The following is an 18364-nucleotide window of genomic DNA, read 5'->3' on the forward strand; positions in this document are numbered from 1 at the left end:
AGCAGGGAGAGAGAACATTGTCTGGCGAAAGGGGAGAGAGAGAAGAACACAAATCGGGGAGCAAGGAAAAGAGAGACACAAACCTGGGTGAGTAGGAGTTTATGTCAGCTTGTGATTTACAATGTTCTACTCATTGGGAGTAAAGCATTTTCAGTGCTTCCCTTTGAGGATTACCCCTCATCTCCCTGAAGGTGCAATTTAATGGTCGGTCATAAGAGTCAGGTTATTAAATTAGGTTTGTTTTATTTCTTCAGGGTGCTCCGGTTTTCTCCCGCAACCCAAAGACATGCAGGCTAGGTGGCTTGGCCACGCTAAATCACCCCTTAGGGTCTAGGGGTGTGCAGGTTAGGTTATGGGGTTACAGGGATAGGGTGGGGTGGACGAGAAATGGACATGGGTAGAGTGCTCGTTCGAAGGGTCGATGCAGATTTGATGGGTCGAATCACCTCCTTCTGCATTGTAAGGATTCTATGATTCTGTGATATAATTTGTCATATACTGTAAAAACTAATAAACTTGTATGAACATTTTAATTAGAAGTTACTTCGACTGAATCAGTGCTATTTCCTTTGTGAGCATACTGTAGAAACACCACAAAACTGCTTTTTATTTAATCACGCTGGTACTTAAATATTTATATTAATTTGTGTTCTTTCTTTGATTTGGAAATTATATTAATTTCACTGTGAAGCAAAAAGTCAAATATTTCGCACTGCCAAATCTCCAGGACGTCAAATCCAGACTGGCAACCCCAACATAGTCGTCAAGAGTATTACATAAAGTAACTTGTTTAAGAATTATGGAGTTATTTCACTTGGGTGGCAGACATCCAAGTACTCTCTGAATCGTGTGTTCAAACACATGTCGACTGGTTTAAGGCGAATGAACAAACCAGGTTGCACGCACATCTGGCATGAATGACAGAATCAGGCTCAGGTGTATGCAGCACGTTCCGACCACCTGGGGCGCTGCGCGAGCTCCGGGTAGAGAGTCTGGTCTGTGCATCGCGAGCTCCGGGTAGAGAGTCAGGTGTGTGTACAGCGAGAGCTCCAGGTAGAGGGTCAGGCGTGTGCATCGCGAGCTCCGGGTAGAGAGTCAGGTGTGTGTACAGCGAGAGCTCCAGGTAGAGGGCCAGGCGTGTGCATCGCGAGCACCAGGTAGAGGGTCAGGTATGTGCACATCGAGAGCTCCGGGTAGAGAGTCAGGTATGTGAGCATTACGTGTGTAATGCGACTGATCTACTGTGAAGTTGTACAAGTTAAATGTTCGAGCGGGACCAGATCGCACACAATTGAGTTTGTGTATTATTTGTTCCCGTTCTCCTCCCGTTTAAATTTAAAGCTAGATCGAGCAATAAACAGCGTTTAAGCGACTCGGGGTCTTTATGGAAATATTAGCACTTCCTTGCGTGTGGGGAAGATGTTTCACCAGGGTTAAGTTCCAAGGCGACGAGTCCTCAAAAGGCCAGAACGAGGGTGATATTTCAGGAAAAGTTGCTGATGCGTTGAAGTAGAATCACAATTTATTTAGAAATGTGACTTCAATTATTTGACGTTTTGTTGCCTTGGGGTGTGAGTGGCATTGCTGTTAATGAAGCAAAATAACTGACTAACTTCTCAGTCTGATGAGGTGATACAAATTTAATAATCTTCCTGTAAGAGGAATATCAGGAATGGCATATAATAAGAAGGAAGTCATTTCTTAAAAGTAAAGCTTGTAAGAAGAATGGCAGTCGATCTGTTTTGGGACAGCTTGTTGCCACGTAGGTACCAACAACACCAAGGGCAGCACGGTATTGTGCTTCGCAGCTCCAGGGTCCCAGGTTCGATTCCGACTTGGGTCACTGTGCGGAGTCTGCACATCCTCCCCGTGTGTGCGTGGGTTTCCTCCGGGTGCTCCGGTTTCCTCCCACAGTCCAAAGATGTGCAGGTTAGGTGGATTGGCCATGATTAATTGCACTTAGTGTCCAAAATTGCCCTTAGTGTTGGGTGGGGTTACTGGGTTATGGGGATAGGGTGGAGGTGTTGATCTTGGGTAGGGTGCTCTTTCCAAGAGCCGGTGCAGACTCGATGGGCCGAATGGCCTCCTTCTGCACTGTAAATTCTATGATCTATGATCTATGACACAGGTAGAACGACACAGTCGTGAAAACAGTGGTCTTTTACGCCAGGAAAACTGTCGTCAAAAGGCCACCAATTCCCCGTTTTGCTGGGGGCTAGCAGGGAGCTGTCGTAGAGCTCGCAGCTCCATATGCCGATACTGCCTCCCGCACTTCCGGGTCAGAGGCTGCGCAGGCCCCGTCGTAGAGCTCGCAGCTCCATATGCCGATACTGCCTCCCGCACTTCCGGGTCAGAGGCTGCGCAGGCCCACGGACTTGGTGCGTGTAGTGCCCCGCATCGGCCACTCGCGCACCCTGGACTGCCCTCCCACATTGACCCCAGCCCCGAATGAAGCCCCCTGCTTGCTGATAGGCCGTTCCGCAACTGTGGTGGCCCCGGACTGCATCCGCATCCGCCACGCGAGGTTCCCGGAGGCGGGTTTTTCAGGGAGCTTCTCGCCGGTTTAGCCCACACTTAGAATTTTTTTTAGCACTGGGGAGCTGAACTCAGAGATCGGGACGCTAGTTTGAAGGTGAGCTTGTGGGTCCCCCACAACCCCCTCCCTTGCGCAATGTCACCACCCACACACATGGACACTACCCCACATCCCCCAAGTGAGGACACCCCACTATGGTGTCCATGGGGATCCCCCCTCTTCAGGCACTCCTATGCCCCCTTACAGCACCCCCCCCCCAAGACACCCACCGTCACCCACCCAATGTCGCAGAGGGTGCTACTTACCTGCCCTGCACTCTCCCACCCTTCAAGACCCCCTCCACCCTCATTTCATGGGCACAGCCTTCTCCCCTCAACCCCTAACCCATGGCTGTGCCACCCTTGCACTTGGGCACTCAGGCAGTGCTCCTGCCAGCTTGGCAGTGTCAAGGGTGGCAGTGCCAAGGTGCCAGCTGTATAGTGCCAAGGTGCCTGTGTTCCAGGGGGAGGGTCAGGGAACCACCCTGCACTTACCCTGGCCACCCCAGGTGACGTTCCACCTGGTCCACGTTTGTTCGTACCAGCACTGATCGTTGGCCGGGGAAACGAGGGAGGCCAGTGGATCCTGGGCAGGTAGGTCAAAAGTAGGTTTGAGACCTACTTTTGTGAGCGTCATTTAGTCCTACCCATCAGACGTCTCACGGGACTTCGGTGAATTTCACGAGACGCAGAGCCTGTCGGGAGGTCCACTGGAGGCCTCTCCCAGGATTCCCCGGCCACGTTGTGCTCTCGGTTGACTGCAACGTGACAAGAGAATCGTGTCCATAGACTGGATTCATTAAATTGGCAAGGGTAACCTTGAAGGAGAATTCATTGAATGTATTAGAGATTGTTTCTTGGCGCAATATGTGTGGAACCAACCAGAGAGCAGGTTATTCTTGAGTTGGTATTGTGTAATGAGGAAGGATTAATTAATGACCACATAGGGAAGAGTGATCATAACATGTTATAATTTCAAATTTAGTTTGAGGGTGAGAAACAGAAGTCCCACACCAGTGTTCTGAAGTTAATGAAAGATAATTATTTTTGCATGAGGGGGTAGCACGGTAGCATTGTGGATAGCATAATTGCTTCACAACTCCAGGGTCCCAGGTTCGATTCCGGCTTGGGTCACTGTCTGTGCGGAGTCTGCACATCCTCCCCGTGTGTGCGTGGGTTTCCTCCGGGTGCTCCGGTTTCCTCCCACAGTCCAAAGATGTACAGGTTAGGTGGATTGGCCATGATAAATTGCCCTTCGTGTCCAAAATTGCCCTTAGTGTTGGGTGGGGTTACTGGGTTATGGGAATAGGGTGGAGGTGTTGACCTTGGGTAGGGTGCTCTTTCCAAGAACCGGTGCAGACTCGATGGGCTGAATGGCCTCCTTCTGCACTGTAAATTCTATGTAAATTCTATTTGACTCTGGTGTACAGGGCAGCAAGACCAGGTAGAGTAGTTGATGAGCAGTGGCAGTTGTTTGAGGAGGTATTCAATTCCTACCAACTAAAATATATTCGAGAGGGGAAGAAAGATTATAAGAGGGGAAAACATTAATGGCTAAACAAGGAAGTTAAAAGATAATGTAAGGACAAAAATAAAGGCACACTATATTGCAAGGCCAGTGGCAGGTTGGAAGATTGTGAAATGTTTAAAGATCAACTAAGGGTTACTAAAAAAGTAATAAAAAGAGCAAAGGTTAATTATGAAAGAAAACTAGGACAAAATATAAAATAAAGGATAGCAAAAGTTTCTAGAAGTATATAAAAGGGAAGTTAGTAGATAAAGTGAATGTTGGTCTCTTGGAGGAAGAGGCCAAGCAGTTAATAGTGGGGAACACAGAAATTGCAGAGACACTAAATCAATATTTTGCCTCAGTTTTTACAGTGGAGGACACGAGTACCATCCCAATAGTAACAGGTACTGCAGAGGTAATAAAAGGGAGGAGCTTAGAACAATCATCATCAATATGGAAAAAGTAATTAAAAAACTATTGGGAGTGACGGCAGAGAAATTCCCAGGGCTGATGGCCTACACCCGCGATTCATAAAGGAAGTGGTAGCAGAGATAGTGGATCCATTGGTTATAATATTCCAAATTTCCCTGGATGCAGGAAAGATTCAAGTGGACTAGAAAAATGCTAACGGAACATCCTTATTCAAAAAGGGAGGGAGGCAGAAAGTAGGAAATTATAGACCAGTTAGTTTAACATCTGTCATTGGCAAATTGTTGGAATCTATTATTAATGAAGTGTAACAGGACATTTAGAAAGTCAAAATGCAATCCATCAGAGTCGGCATGGTTTTATGAAGGGTAAATCATGTCGGATTAATTTGTTAAGAGTCCTTCAAAAATGTAACTTCCAAGTGGATAATGGGTATCCTGTAGCCGTAGTACATCGGGACTTTCTGAAGACATTTGCTGAAGACGCTGCACAAAAGTTAATACACAAGGTAAGATCACATGGGATTGAGGGTAATTTATTGTCTTGGATAGAAGAATGGCGAACTGACCGAAGGCAGAGAATCGGGATAAATTAATCTTTTTCTGGTTGGCAAGATGTAACCAATGGGGTGCCATAGGGGCCAGTCCTCGGGGACCCAAATATTTACAATATATATTAATGACTTGGATGTAGGGATGAAAGGTACTATAGACAAATCTTGAGATGACACTAAAAGAGGTGGGACAGTAAGTTGCAATGAGAAAATAAGAAATTTACAAATGGATGTGGATAGGTCAGGTGAGTGGACCAGAAAGTGGCAGATGAGTTTAATGTTCGCAAGTGTGAGGTTATCCATTTTGGTTGGAGAAATGGACAGGTAACTTATTATCTAAATGTGGAGAAACTTCAGAGTGATTCGGTGCAGAGAGACCTTGGGTGTCCTCGTGCATGAATCACAGAAAACAAGCATGCAGGTAATCATAGAATCCCGATAGTGTAGAAGTGGGCCATTTGCCCCATCGAGTCTGCACCAGCCCATGCTCTGATAGAGCACTTTACCTAGGCCCAATCCCCTGCCCGTAACCCCACTTAATCTTTTGGGCAATATTAGCATGGTCAGTTCCCCTAGCCTGCACATCTTTGGACCATGGGAAAACCCGGAACACCCGGAGGAATCCCATGCAGAAACAGGGAGAAAGTGCAAACTTCACACAGTCACCTGCACTGGAATTGAACCTGGGTCCATGGTGCTGTGAGGCAGTAATGCTAGCCGTCCATAAGGAAGACAAATTGAATTTTGGCCTTGATAGCTAAAGGAATAGAGTATAAAAGTAGGGAAGTGTTGCTGCAACTGTAGAAGGTATTGGTGAAACCGCACCTGGAGTACTGTGCACAGTTTTGGTCCCCTTATCTGAGGTGGGATGTGTCGTGTTAGGTACACTGGTATAACACTGGCTGCAACTGGATGCAGCATAGATCAAAAAGATACTCCAGACATTGAAGTTAGTTCAATCAGGTTTATTGAACTAATAGCACAGTTAGAACAGTTCTCTGTGAGTTTGACTCTCTGCTAACTTAATTGTGGTTACCCTGTCTGACTGAACCAGACTAGCTCTTAGCCACGTGGTGGGGGTGTGAGATTGTAACAACACCCTTGACTGACTTTCTAGATGTTCATCAGTGGAAAGAGGCGGAGTGTGAGTGCCTCGAGTCTTTTATAGTCAGATCCCACACCTGAGTGTCCTGCCTTCTTATTGGTCATGTCCTGTTCTCTGTGTCCATTAGCTGCTTGTCTGTATATCATTATGTGTGTGTCTGCATATCATGACGGGATGTAGTTGCATTACAGTCAATTCAGAGGACATTCAGTAAATTGATTCCAGAGATGAGGGGTTTGTCTTAGGGAGCGAGCTTGAGCAGTTTAGGCCGATACTCTCTCTCGAGTTTACATCGAAACATTCATGGAAAATAGAAGCAGGAGTGGACCATTCGGCCCTTTGAGCCTGTTCCGCCACTTATATTGATCATGGCTGATCATCAATACCCTGATCCCGCCTGCCCCCCCGACCTCTTTAGCTCCAAGAACAATATCTAATTCCTTCTTGAAATCACTCAAGATTTTGGCCCCAATTACTTTCTTTGGGACGAATTCCACAGATTCACCACACTGTAGGTGAAGAAATTTCTCCTCACCTCAATCCTAAAAGGTTTATCCCTTATTCTCAAATTATGACCCCTAGTTCTGGAGTATCGGGAACATTCTTGCTGAATATACCCTGTCTAATCATGTTAGAATTTTATACGTTTCTATAAGATCCCCTCTCACTCTTCCAAACGCCAATGAATATAGTCCTAACCTACATAGTCTCTCCTCATATGACAGTCCTGCCATCCCAGGAATCTCACATTTTTCCACATTACACGGCATCTGCCAGATGCCTACTCACTTAGCCTGTCCAAATCCCGCTGAAGCATCGCTGCATCCTCCTCACAGCTCACCCTCTCACCCAACTTTGTATCATCTACAAATTTGGAGATAATACGTTTAGTTCCCTTGTCCAAATTATTAATGTATAATGGAACAATTTGGGTCCTAGCACAGATCCCTGCGGTGCCCCACTAGTCACTGCCTGCCAATTGGAAAAAGACCCATTTATTCCAACTCCTTGCTTCCTGTCTGCTAACGTGCTTCCTATCCATCTCAAGACACTACCCACAATTCCATGCACTTTAACTTGACATAGTAATCTGCTATGTGAGACTTGTCGAAAGCCTTTCAAAAGGCACCACATCCACTGATTCTCTCTGGTCAATTCTACTAGTTACATCTTCAAAGCATTCCAGTAGATTTGTCAAGCATGATTTCCCTTTCGTAAATCCATGCTGACTTTGTCTGATTATACCCCTGCCTTCCAAATGCTGTGCTATGAAATCCATAATAATGGGCTCGAGCAACTACCCTATTACCGATGTTAGGCTCACTGTTCTATTGTTTCCTGTTTTCTCCCTACCTCCCTTTTTGAATAGCAGGGTTATATTAGCTACCCTCCAATCTGTAGGAGCCATTTCAGAGTCCAAAGAATTTTTGAAAATGACCACCAATAGATCTACAATTTCTGGGCCCCTTCCTTAAGTACTCTGGGATGAAGATTATTAGGCCCTGGAAATTTATCCGCCTTCAATCCCATCTCATTAATTTCCACAAAACCATTTCTCTACTAATTCTGATTTCCTTCAGCACCTTCCTTCAGTTTCTCAGAACTTCCAGAAAATTATTCATGTTCCTTTGTGAAGACAGAAGCCAAGTACGAATTTAGTTCCTCAGCCATTTCTTTGCTCCCATTATGAATTCACTGTTTCAGACTGTAAGGGGCCTACATTAGTTCTTGTCAATCTTTTTCTCTTTCATACCTACAGAAACTTTTACAGTCAGTTTTTATGTTCCCTGCTAGATTACCTTCATATTGTATTTTCCCCTTAATCAATCCCTTGGTCTGCCTTTGCTGAATTTTAAACCGCTCCCAATCCGCAGGTCTATTGCTTTTTCTTGCTAATTTGTATGCTTCTTCTTTGAATCTAGTACTATCTCTAATTTCCCTTTGTAAACCATGGTTTGACCACAATTACTTTGCCGCTCTTTTACCAAATAGGAATAAATAACTTTTGGAGTTCACCTATTCGTTCCTTGAATGCCTGCCATTGCCTGTCCACTGATCTTTCTTTCACTAATGTTTCCCAGTCCATCATAGCCAACACATGCCTCATACCATCAGATCTACCTTTATTGAGGTTCAGGACTCTGGTCTCAGAATCAACTACCTCGCTATCCACCTTGATAAGGAATTCCATCATATTATGGTCACTCATTTCCAAGGGTTCTCTCAAACCATATTTCCAACTAAACCTTTCTCACTGCACATACCTAGCCCACGATGGCCTGTTCCCTTGTTGGTTCCTCAACGTATTGGTCCAGAATACTATCCCGTATACACTCCCAAAATTCCTCCTCTATTATTATGACTAATTTGACTCATACAATCTATATGCAGATTAATGTCACCCATAATCGCAGATGTTCCCTTATCACATTCATCTCTGATTTCTTGTCTAATGCTTTTCCCAACATTACCACTACAGTTTGGTAGTCTATATACCACCCCGACAAATGTTTTTTGCCCCTTGTTGTTTCCTAATTGACCCATACAGATTCTACATGGTCTGTGTTAATATCTTTCCTTAATATTGTATCAATATCTTCTTTAATCAACAATGCAACTCCACCACCTTTTCCTTTCTGTCTGTCCGTCCTAAACATTGAAGAACTCGCAATTTTTAGTTCCCATGCTTGGTCACCTTGAAGCCATGTCTCCGTATTCCCAATTATATCATACCCCTTTACATCTATCTGCGCAACTAATGCATCCATTTTATTTTAAATGCTCCGAGCATTCAGGTACAAAACCTTAAGGCTAGTCCTTTTGATGTTCCTTGTCCCGTTCTCACTATTTTCTTACAGTGATTTTGGCCCTTGATTTCTCTGCCTGTCACTTTTCATATTCTCCTTGTTGTCCTTTTCTCTTGTTCTTGATTTTCCCCTGCTCTAAATCCTTGCATATGTTCCCATGCCCTACCATATTAGTTTAAACCCTCCCAACCACTCGAGCATGTATCCCCCCAAGGATATTAGTCCCAGTTCTGCCCAGGTGTAACCCGTCGAGCTTGTACTGATCCCACCTCCTCCAGAACTGGTCCCAATGCCCCAGGAATCTGAAACCCTCCCCCTCACACCGTCTCTTCAGCCACATATTCATCCTATATATCCTGCTGTTTCTGCTCTGGCTAGCATAGGGCACTGGAAGTAATCCTGAAATAACTACCTTTGAGGTCCTACTTTTCAACTTGCTTCCTAGCTCTCTATATTCTGCTGTTGGGACCTTATTTCTTTTTTGAACCTATGTCTTTCGTACCGATGTGTACCACGGCAACTAGCTGTTCACACTCCCCCTTCAGAATGCCCTGTAACCGCTCTGAGACATCCTTAACCCTAGCACCAGGGAGGCAGCATACCAGCCTGGAGTCCCTTTTGTGGCCACAGAAATGTCTATGTATTCCCCTCACAATTGAATCCCCTATGACTATTGCATTTCTACGCCTTTTAGCCCCTCCTCTGTGCGGCAGAGCCAACCGTGGTGCTATGAATTTGGCTGCTGCTGTTAGCCCCCGAGAGGCCATTCCCCTCAACAGTATCCAAAATGGTATATCTGTTTTTCAGGGGAATAGCCACAGGAGATTCCTGCCATGCATGCTTAGTGCTCTTACTCTGCCTGATGGTCACCCATTCCCTTCCTGCCTGCGAAGTCTGTGCCTGCGGCGTGACCACATCTCTATATGTACTATCCATGATATCTCCGCCTTGCAGCTGCTCCACAGTTTGCAGACACTGGTTCAGCTCCAAAGCTCGGGCTTCCAGGACCTGCGCTGGAGACACTTCCTGCACACATGCTGATACTGGGAACTGGAGATGTTCCTGGTCTCCCACATGGAATAAGAAGAGCAGACTATGGCTTGGATCTCTGCTGTCTGTCTTACCCCTTTAAGTTAAATTAATCTTTTAATATCAAGCAATATCAACTAGGGACCTTCTTCCCCGCTCTTTGTTATTATAGAATATATTTCTTACAAACTATGAAACACAGAATGATATCTTAACAATTCTAACCTATAGTAGTAGTAAGTACCTACCCAACTGTACTCACTCAAACATCTGTTTAGATGTCCTTAGGAGATGTAAGCTTGCACTACGCTCTTTCTTACAGTCTTTTGACCACCTGGTTCTGCTCTTAGATTCACTTTTTCTTTCCACCTTTATCCTCCTAGCTTTGTTCCCTAACTATTGTTTCATCTAACTATTTAAGTTTCAGCTATTTAAAAAAGGCCCTAATATCAGTTACTCACCACCCAATCAGCTTCCCGCTTTCCTGTGATGACACTCTTGGATTTTTCAAACTCAGCGTGCTGGCTGCAGGTCTGGTGCTCTCAACTGCCCAAAAGTGAGTAGAAACCCTGAGTCTCCACTTCCCTTTATCCTCCACCCCCATAAGAGTGTGTCTCGCATGTCTGGAGCTCTCCGATGCCTGAAGAAGAATGAGGGGAGACCTAATTGAGATATATAAGATGATAATGGGAATTGACAAAGTGTATGCAGAGTGGATGTTTTCTCTTGTGGGGCAGTCTAGAACGAGCGATCATAGATTTGGATAACGGGTAGCAGGTTTAAGCAGAGATGAGGAGAAATAACTTAATAATAATAATCTTTATTATTGTCACAAGTAGGCTTACATTAACACTGCAATGAAGTTATTGTGAAAAGCTCCTAGTCGCCACATTCCCACGCCTGTTCAGGTACACTGAGGGAAAATTCAGAATGCCTAATTTATCTAACAGCACGGGTGCGATTCTCCCAGCCCCGTGCCAGGTCGGAGAATCGCCGCAACCGCGCCATGCCACCCCGACGCTGGCGCACGATTCTCCGAGGTGCGGAGAATCGGCGCCATTTGCGCCTGCGCGTTTGGCGCGGCGCCGGTCGCGGGCCGCCGTCTGCGGCCGGGCCGCCAATTCTCCGGCCCGGATAGACCGAGCGCTGTTCACCCCTGGTCGCTGCTGGCGGGAACTCTGCGCGAAACATCGGGGGGGCGGCCTGTGGAGCGGGGAAAAGCGCTCCCTCACCGAGGGGGGTTCTCTGATGGGGTCTGGCCCGCAATAGGGGCTCACCGATTGGCGGGCCAGCCTCTCTCCCCCCCCCCCCCCAACCCCCGGCATACTTTGTTCTGCTTCTTGCCCCAATACCCACGCGCCATGTTGCGTCGGGGCCGGAGCGTTCCGTGGGTCTACCATGCATGCATCGGTTGGCGCTTTGCCACTGCGCATGTGCGGGTTGGCGCCGCCCCCAGTCCGCGCCAGGATGTAAGGCTGGAGCGGCGTGAACCGCTCCAGCACCGTGCCGGCCCCTTTGCACCGTCTTGAAACGCGATGGTGTTTCACGACGGCGCGGACACATAGTCCCGCGATCGGTGAATCGTGCCCCATGTCTTTCGGGACTTGTGGGAGGAAACCTGAGCGCCCAGAGGAAACCCACGCAGACACGGGAAGAATGTGCAGACTCCGCACAGACAGTGACCCAAGCCGGGAATCAAATCTGGGACCCTGGCGCTGTGACAGGTGGAGAGGTGTTTGGAGGTGCAGGGGTCACAGATTCGGGAGATTGAAGGAGTGACCTCAGACCACAGCGATCATGTGGAGGCAGAGATGGGGCTCCTAGGGGACCTGTGTAAAACGTTAAGGGCAAAGGTGGAGTGGACAATGCTGGGGAACCGGGGTGCTGGCTCTTCGTAATTGTTGGAATACGTTCGAAGTGTGGGTAGGGATTGGGGGATTTTCGTCCCCTCCAGTTTGGAGAGGGTCCCTTTTTGGGTTTGTTGTTTACTGTTCGGATTGTAAGAGTAAAAAGTTTATGTAGGGATGGATGTTCCCCCCCCCTCTCCCCCCCCCCCCCCCCCCTCCTTTTTTAAGGGACTATTTGAGTTTAGCATTTGTTTGTTTGCTTCTGGGGGAGGTGGCCTGGAGTTCAGGAGCTGTGTTTGTTTGGGTGGGTGTGGTGAATGTATTATACCAATAATCCACCATTGTATTTGTATCTGTGCTGTTGCCCTTGTATTTGCATCTGTGCTATGCTGTTGCCCTTGTGGGCTTCTCCTATGGGCCATTGTAGGGCATTATCCATAGGGGAACATGTTGGGGCATGTATGGGCTCCGCCCATGGCTCCTCCCCTTGAAGGGAGGTATAAAGAGCCGTCGACCTGTAGGCGGTTCTCAGTATTGGATCAGTCACAGGCAGGCACTGTTCTAAGTTGATTAAAACCACGGTTTACTTCTACTCTTGTCTCGAGTGAATTGATGCTCGCATCAGTGGGTGATGGTAAAGTCAGCGGAAAGTCTGCTTCCTTGAGCTGTGGAGTTGTGGAGGGGTGCCTTTGGGCAGGGGCTGTCACGCCAGCACGTGATGCTTGTGAACGGAAGTAAAGTGGTGGGGAGAAGGCCGAGAGGGGTGACCGCGGGGAGGGGGGGGGGGGGGGGGGGGGAGGAGGGGGGGGTGAGGTTGTTGCGACGTGGCAGGGGGTGAGAGATGGCATGGTCAGGGGCGGAGAAGGGGGCCAACTGGGATGAATTAGGTATACAATGGAATTAAGGGGGCGGGTGTTAAGTGGGGAAGATGACGGATGGTAGAGGGGATTGGAGGAGTAAGCCTCCGGTAAGGCTGGTAACGTCTGGGGACTGAATGGGCCGGTTAAAGGGTCGCGGGTGTTCGCACGCCTCAGGAGCTTGAAAACGGGGGTGGTCTTTCTGCCGGCGATGCACCTTCATGTGATGGACCAGGTAAGGTTAAGGAACGGGTGGGTCGGGCAGGATTTGATTTGAAATCGAGGGGTGTGGCGATTTTAATGAGCAAAAAAATGAGACTTGTGAGTGCGAAGGGGGTGAGGGATCCGGGTGGGAGATATTTGATTGAGAGTAGGGTATTGGAAGGGGCACCGGTGGTGTTGGTAAATGTGTATGCCCCAAATTAGGATGATGTGGGTTTTATGAGGGGATTGCTGGCAGCAAGGTCGAGCCCCGGGTCGATGGGTAGGGTACGAATGGCAAGGGAGTTGGGTGGGTTTATGGAAAGGACAGGTATGGTGGATCCAGGGTGCTTTCAGAACCCGGGGGAAGGGAGTATTCCGTCTTTTCACATACCTATAAGGTGTATTCGAGGATTAATTACTTTGTAGTGAGTCAAGGGATTTTGGTTGGTGTGGAGGGGGCAGAGTAGGTGGAGATAGTTCACTCGGACCATTCGGTTTAGAACAGGACGAGAGCAGAGGCCGGGGTGGAGGTTTGATTCGGGGTTGTTGGCAGATGGAGATTTTTGTGAAAAGGTGCGGGCGGCAATTAAGGAGTGAGTGGAGTTGGTACAGAATGGGGTGGTGTCGGCGGCCATTTTTTGGGGAGCACTGAAAGCAGTTGTCTGGGGGGAAATTATTTTGTTTAAGGCTTATGCGGATATGAAAAGGAGGCAGGAACATGACTGCCTAGTGAGCGAGATAGTGGAGGTGGATAAAGGAGTATTCAAGGGTGCCCACCGCAGAGGGTTTGGCAAGGAGGGAAAAGTTGCAGGGGCAGTTTGCCACGTTGACAACGGGGAGGGCGGGCGGGCAACTGCGTAGGGCAAGAGGGATGCAATATGAGTATGGGGAGAAGGCGAGCCGCATGCTGGCACACCAGCTGCGGAGGCAGGTCTCATCCAGGGAAATATTGCAGATACAGACTGGGGCTGGAGATGTGGTGTCGGAGCCGGGGAAAATAAACAATGTGTTTAGGGAATACTACCAGGGACTGTATGAGGCAGACCCGGGGGGGCGAGGAGAGGGACATGGGGTGGTTTCTGGAAGTACTTGAATTTCCCCAGGTGGAGGAAGCAAAGAGGCAGGCATTGGAAGAATCCCTGGATCTGAGCGAGGTGCTTGATAGTATCAGCGGTATGAAATCGGTGAAGGCCCCAGGGTCAGATGCGTATCCGGCAGAATTTTATAAGGAATTTGCAACGGACCTGGCACCACATCTGTTGGCGACATTTAATGAAGCGCTGGAGAAGGGGGAGATGCCGGAGTCAATGAAGCAGGTAGTAATCACGTTAATCCTGAAAAAGGGGAAGGATCCGGTGGAATGTGCGTCGTATAGCCCCATATCACTATTGAACACAGATGTGAAAATATTGTCTAAGTTGTTGGCGGGGAGGATGGAGGATTGTGTCCCAGGGGTGGTTGCAGGAGATCAAACAGGCTTTGTGAAGGACAGGTAATATAAGACGTCTGTTGAATGCAGTGATGAATCTGTCAGGGGCTCTGGTACCAGAGGTGGTGGTGTCCATGGATGCGGAGAAGGCATTTGATTGGGCGGAGTGGTGGTACTTGTTTGAGGTTTGGGGAAGGTTTGGGTTTGGGCCGAGATTTGTGGCATGGGTGCAGTTGCTGTATGTGGCACCAAAGACGAGGATGAGGATGAATGATATGAGCTCACAAAGCTTTGACTTACACAGGGGTACGAGGCAGGGGTGCCCACTGTAGTGGTTATTGCTTGCATTGGCCATAGAGCTGTTGGTGATGGCTCTCAGGGAGGTCGGCTGAGTGGCAGGGGATTATGAGGGGACAGAGGGAGCATCGGGTGTCGATCTATGACGATGACTTGTTGCTGTGTGTTTCAGATCCGCTGGAAAATAGGGGAAGGATTATGGGCCTGCTGGGAGGTTTGGAGGGTTGTCGGGGTATAAACTGAATGTATGGAAAAACGAGGTTTTCACGGTGAATGAGCTGGGACGGCGGGCAAATTTAGGGGGAATGCCATTAATTGGACACGATCATTTCTGACTTTGTATGGGCGGGGAAGGTGCCGAGGCTTGTTGGACATTTTAGTTGCTGTGATATGAAGAGTCTAAAGTTCTGTTCCTTTTTAACAAACACCCATTTATTTCATTCCAACAGCCTAGGCACAAAACTCTAACTATACATCACCTGACAGAGGCCACCGGAAGCCCCTTTACATATCAGTGTCAATTAATGGATACTTAACATAAATGAGACAACTAATTTCAATGTCTCTTAACCCATTATTTAACAGTCTCCCCATCTTTGGAGAAAAAAAAAAATTAGGTGAAAACAAAATTTCAAGAAACTCAAAAACACACACATGATTCCCCCCCCTTTTTTTTTTGTTTTTTTTGTTTGGATGAGAAAGAAAAAAAAACAGTCACAGAAACAAGCGCCCTTCATGAACAATATCCAAAAGTTTCTGTGAACTCGCCCCTCTTTTCGTAAAACAGTCTGACAGTTGATAGCTCCTGCCGACCCATTTAATTTTTGTTATTTCCCCTCTGTCCATCATCTGCTTCAAACTTGCGATGTCTATCCGTAACCTCTTTTCATTGACACTTTTTGTAGAGTGCACATTTTCCCACAGGGATTTATTGTCAATGTGACAGTCAATAGGTATATTATCCAAATCCCCTAATCCCAAAATTTCTGCCAATATCATACTTGTATAAAAGGCCATATCCACTGCCTCTACAAGGCTTAATGGCTCAGCAGCCAAAGTGCTTTTCACCACTCTCCTTATTTTCTTTGTTTCCCACAAAAGCAGGCAACATTTAACATTGTTCCCCAAAAGTAAAATTATAAAACCTCCTGCGCTTGAAACCCCATCACATAAATTTGCGTAGGACGCATGACTATAAACTATGAGTTTCAAGTGCCTACGGTCACCTAAAACCGGGAACTTCAAAACACACTCCTGCATTTTTAGTTTGGCCAATGCTTTATTTGCTCTTATTATGTCTTCCACTTTGGGATCATTCATTTTTGTACTCAACTCTAAGACATCAAAACTCACGTCCGGTCTAGTCTGTCTACCTAACCAGTTCAGTTGCCCAATTAAACTTTACAGTTGCACATTTTCTATTTTTGAAACCATTGTGTCTTTTTGTGAAACTCGGCCATGACTAATTGCTATTGGGCTGATGCTTTCCAAATAAGATTGATGACGTAAAGTTGCCCCTAACTTAGTCTGTCCAATTTCCAGTCCAATATATTTAAATGCACCGGAAGCCTGACTTCCAACCCTGAATTCTTTCCTCAAACCGGAGATTACAATAGCTTCAAAATCACTAGTCCCTCCCCACAAAAAATCATCGACATGCATCATAAAAATGCCAGAAAGATTTCCTTTATAGTGCCAGTAAAACATTGCAGGATCTGCTTTCAACTGGCAACAGCCTAACTTTAACAAAACTGACCTTACCGAAAAATACCAGACTCTAGATGCATCATTTAATCCATATACACAATTGTTCAACTTCCACAGTACCCCTTCTGTGTTAACTGCTTCTTTAGGAGGACGGAGAAAAATGTCTCTCTGGAGCTGATGTCCCTGCAAAAAGGCAGCTTTTATATCTATAGAATTGCATTCCCATGCCTTTGTGGCTAATAGAGCCAAGAAGATCTTTAAAATAACCATTCCTGCTGTAGGTGAATCTACCCTTAAATCCTGATCTTCTAAGTTTTCTTCAAATCCCCTTGCCACAAGCCTGGCCTTTGCCTTATAAGTTCCATCCGGAAGAACCTTTTCCGTGCAAATCCATCTGTGGGATAAAGCTCTTTGTCCCCTATCCGGTACTTCCGTGTATACCCCAAATTCACTCCAACTATGCAATTCTTGCTGTTTAGCTTCTTTGATAACTTTTTCATCTAATTTATTTGAAGCCACCAAAATCTCACGTGCATGTGGGCTTCTACTCCTATTAGTATTCGTAGTCTTATTCATGTTCTGAGATCTTGATAAGCTACGTCCCCTCTCCCGCCTGATATCTCGTTCTGTACTGCTACTGCTTGATCTTTCCCTTCTGCTGTGGGATGTCCTGTCAATAGTTCTCGACCTTTTCCTGCGGACCTGTTCACTATCTGATGTACTATCCAATGTACTATCTGAACTGGCACTGCGTTTCTGTGCCCTCCATTTTTAAACTTCGTTTTCACAATCCATTGTCTTGACTCCTTCCCCTGAATGCTGTACATTCAATCAATGTTTATACTTTCCAGTGGCCTTCCCTGCTCTATTAATAACAGTTGCATCCTTCCATTGACTAGATCCTTCAGGCAAGTATGTCACTTTTGTACCAACTTTTGGCAATTGCCCTTTCGGAAAAATGGCCTGTTCTAATTCATCAGAAGTGTTGTGTTCCTCCACAGAAACCGTGTCTATATCAGTTAATTGGTCCTCATAGTTCTGTAACAAATGCGTGCCAGATGACTCTGGTTCCTCGTCATGTCTGTCTGCTCTGTCTAAATTTTAAAATTTGTAATCTGTACCCATTATCCTTGATGAATGTACCCTAACAGTTTGATTACCATGTTGCAAAATAATTGTTTTGCCATCTATGCCTATGGTCTTCCCTGGGCCTTTCCTTTCATTAGAATTGTCTCTCTCATAGTATACCATGCCTCCTTGCTGAAAAACGGCATCTGATGGCCGTACGTTATGTCTTAAAGCTCTGCGAATTTTTTCAGAGACTTCTGCTTCCAAAAAAGCTTTTCTACTGCTATATAATGCATTTAAATGTTCAGCAAAACCAGAGCTAATTGTAGTCCCCTCCCAAGCTGGAGGCTGGTCATCCAAAATGGACGGAATTTTAGGATTTCTACCAAACACTAATTGATAAGGACTATAGCCCCCAACCATCTGCAATGAATTCTTTGCATGTACTGCCCATGCTAAAGCTGAATTTAGCCTGCAATTTGGTCGATCTGCCAAAAATTTCCGAAGCATGTCATCGATGACAGCATGATTTCTTTCACAGACACCATTACTAAATTGGCTTTCTGATTTCTGCAGCCGTATTCATAACACTGATATTCATGTTTTCACACATATCCATAAACTCATCATTAGCAAATTCTCCCCCATTGTCCGTAAGGAATTTTGCCGGTGGACCCATTCCTGTCCCTATCCATTTTTCCACGATTTGATCCAGAATTACTCTCTTTTCTTTACTTCGTACAATCGTTGATTGACTAAATCTGGTTGCTAAATCTACAAAATAAATATATTATTTGCTTTATCCCAGATCTTAAGGTCCATGGCCACAATGTCGTTAAAATCCTTGGCCAAAGGTAGGGTTACTATCGGTCGTGCTGGTGTCCTTCTGTACTTCCTACAAACTTCACAGCGGTCACTAACCTGTTCTATCAGTTTAGTATAGTCGTC

General features: G+C 46.4%; 1 protein-coding gene across 3 annotated transcripts in view; it reads left to right on the forward strand.

Moving 5' to 3' along the window:
- Nucleotides 1-1068: 1068 nt before the first annotated feature.
- The window catches only part of LOC140410637 (sterile alpha motif domain-containing protein 12-like), a 122572-nt gene continuing 105276 nt past the window's right edge, over nt 1069-18364 (forward strand). The window contains exon 1 of one of the 3 annotated variants that reach the window (XM_072498999.1): nt 1069-1169. The gene's annotated coding sequence lies outside the window, so the exon portion shown is untranslated. Of the gene's footprint in view, nt 1206-2999; nt 5022-18364 lie in introns of those variants that run through there. The other 2 variants (XM_072498998.1, XM_072499000.1) reach the window with 2 other exon arrangements.

The sequence above is a fragment of the Scyliorhinus torazame genome, chromosome 4, assembly GCF_047496885.1.
Source record: "Scyliorhinus torazame isolate Kashiwa2021f chromosome 4, sScyTor2.1, whole genome shotgun sequence".
Classification (NCBI taxonomy): domain Eukaryota; kingdom Metazoa; phylum Chordata; class Chondrichthyes; order Carcharhiniformes; family Scyliorhinidae; genus Scyliorhinus; species Scyliorhinus torazame.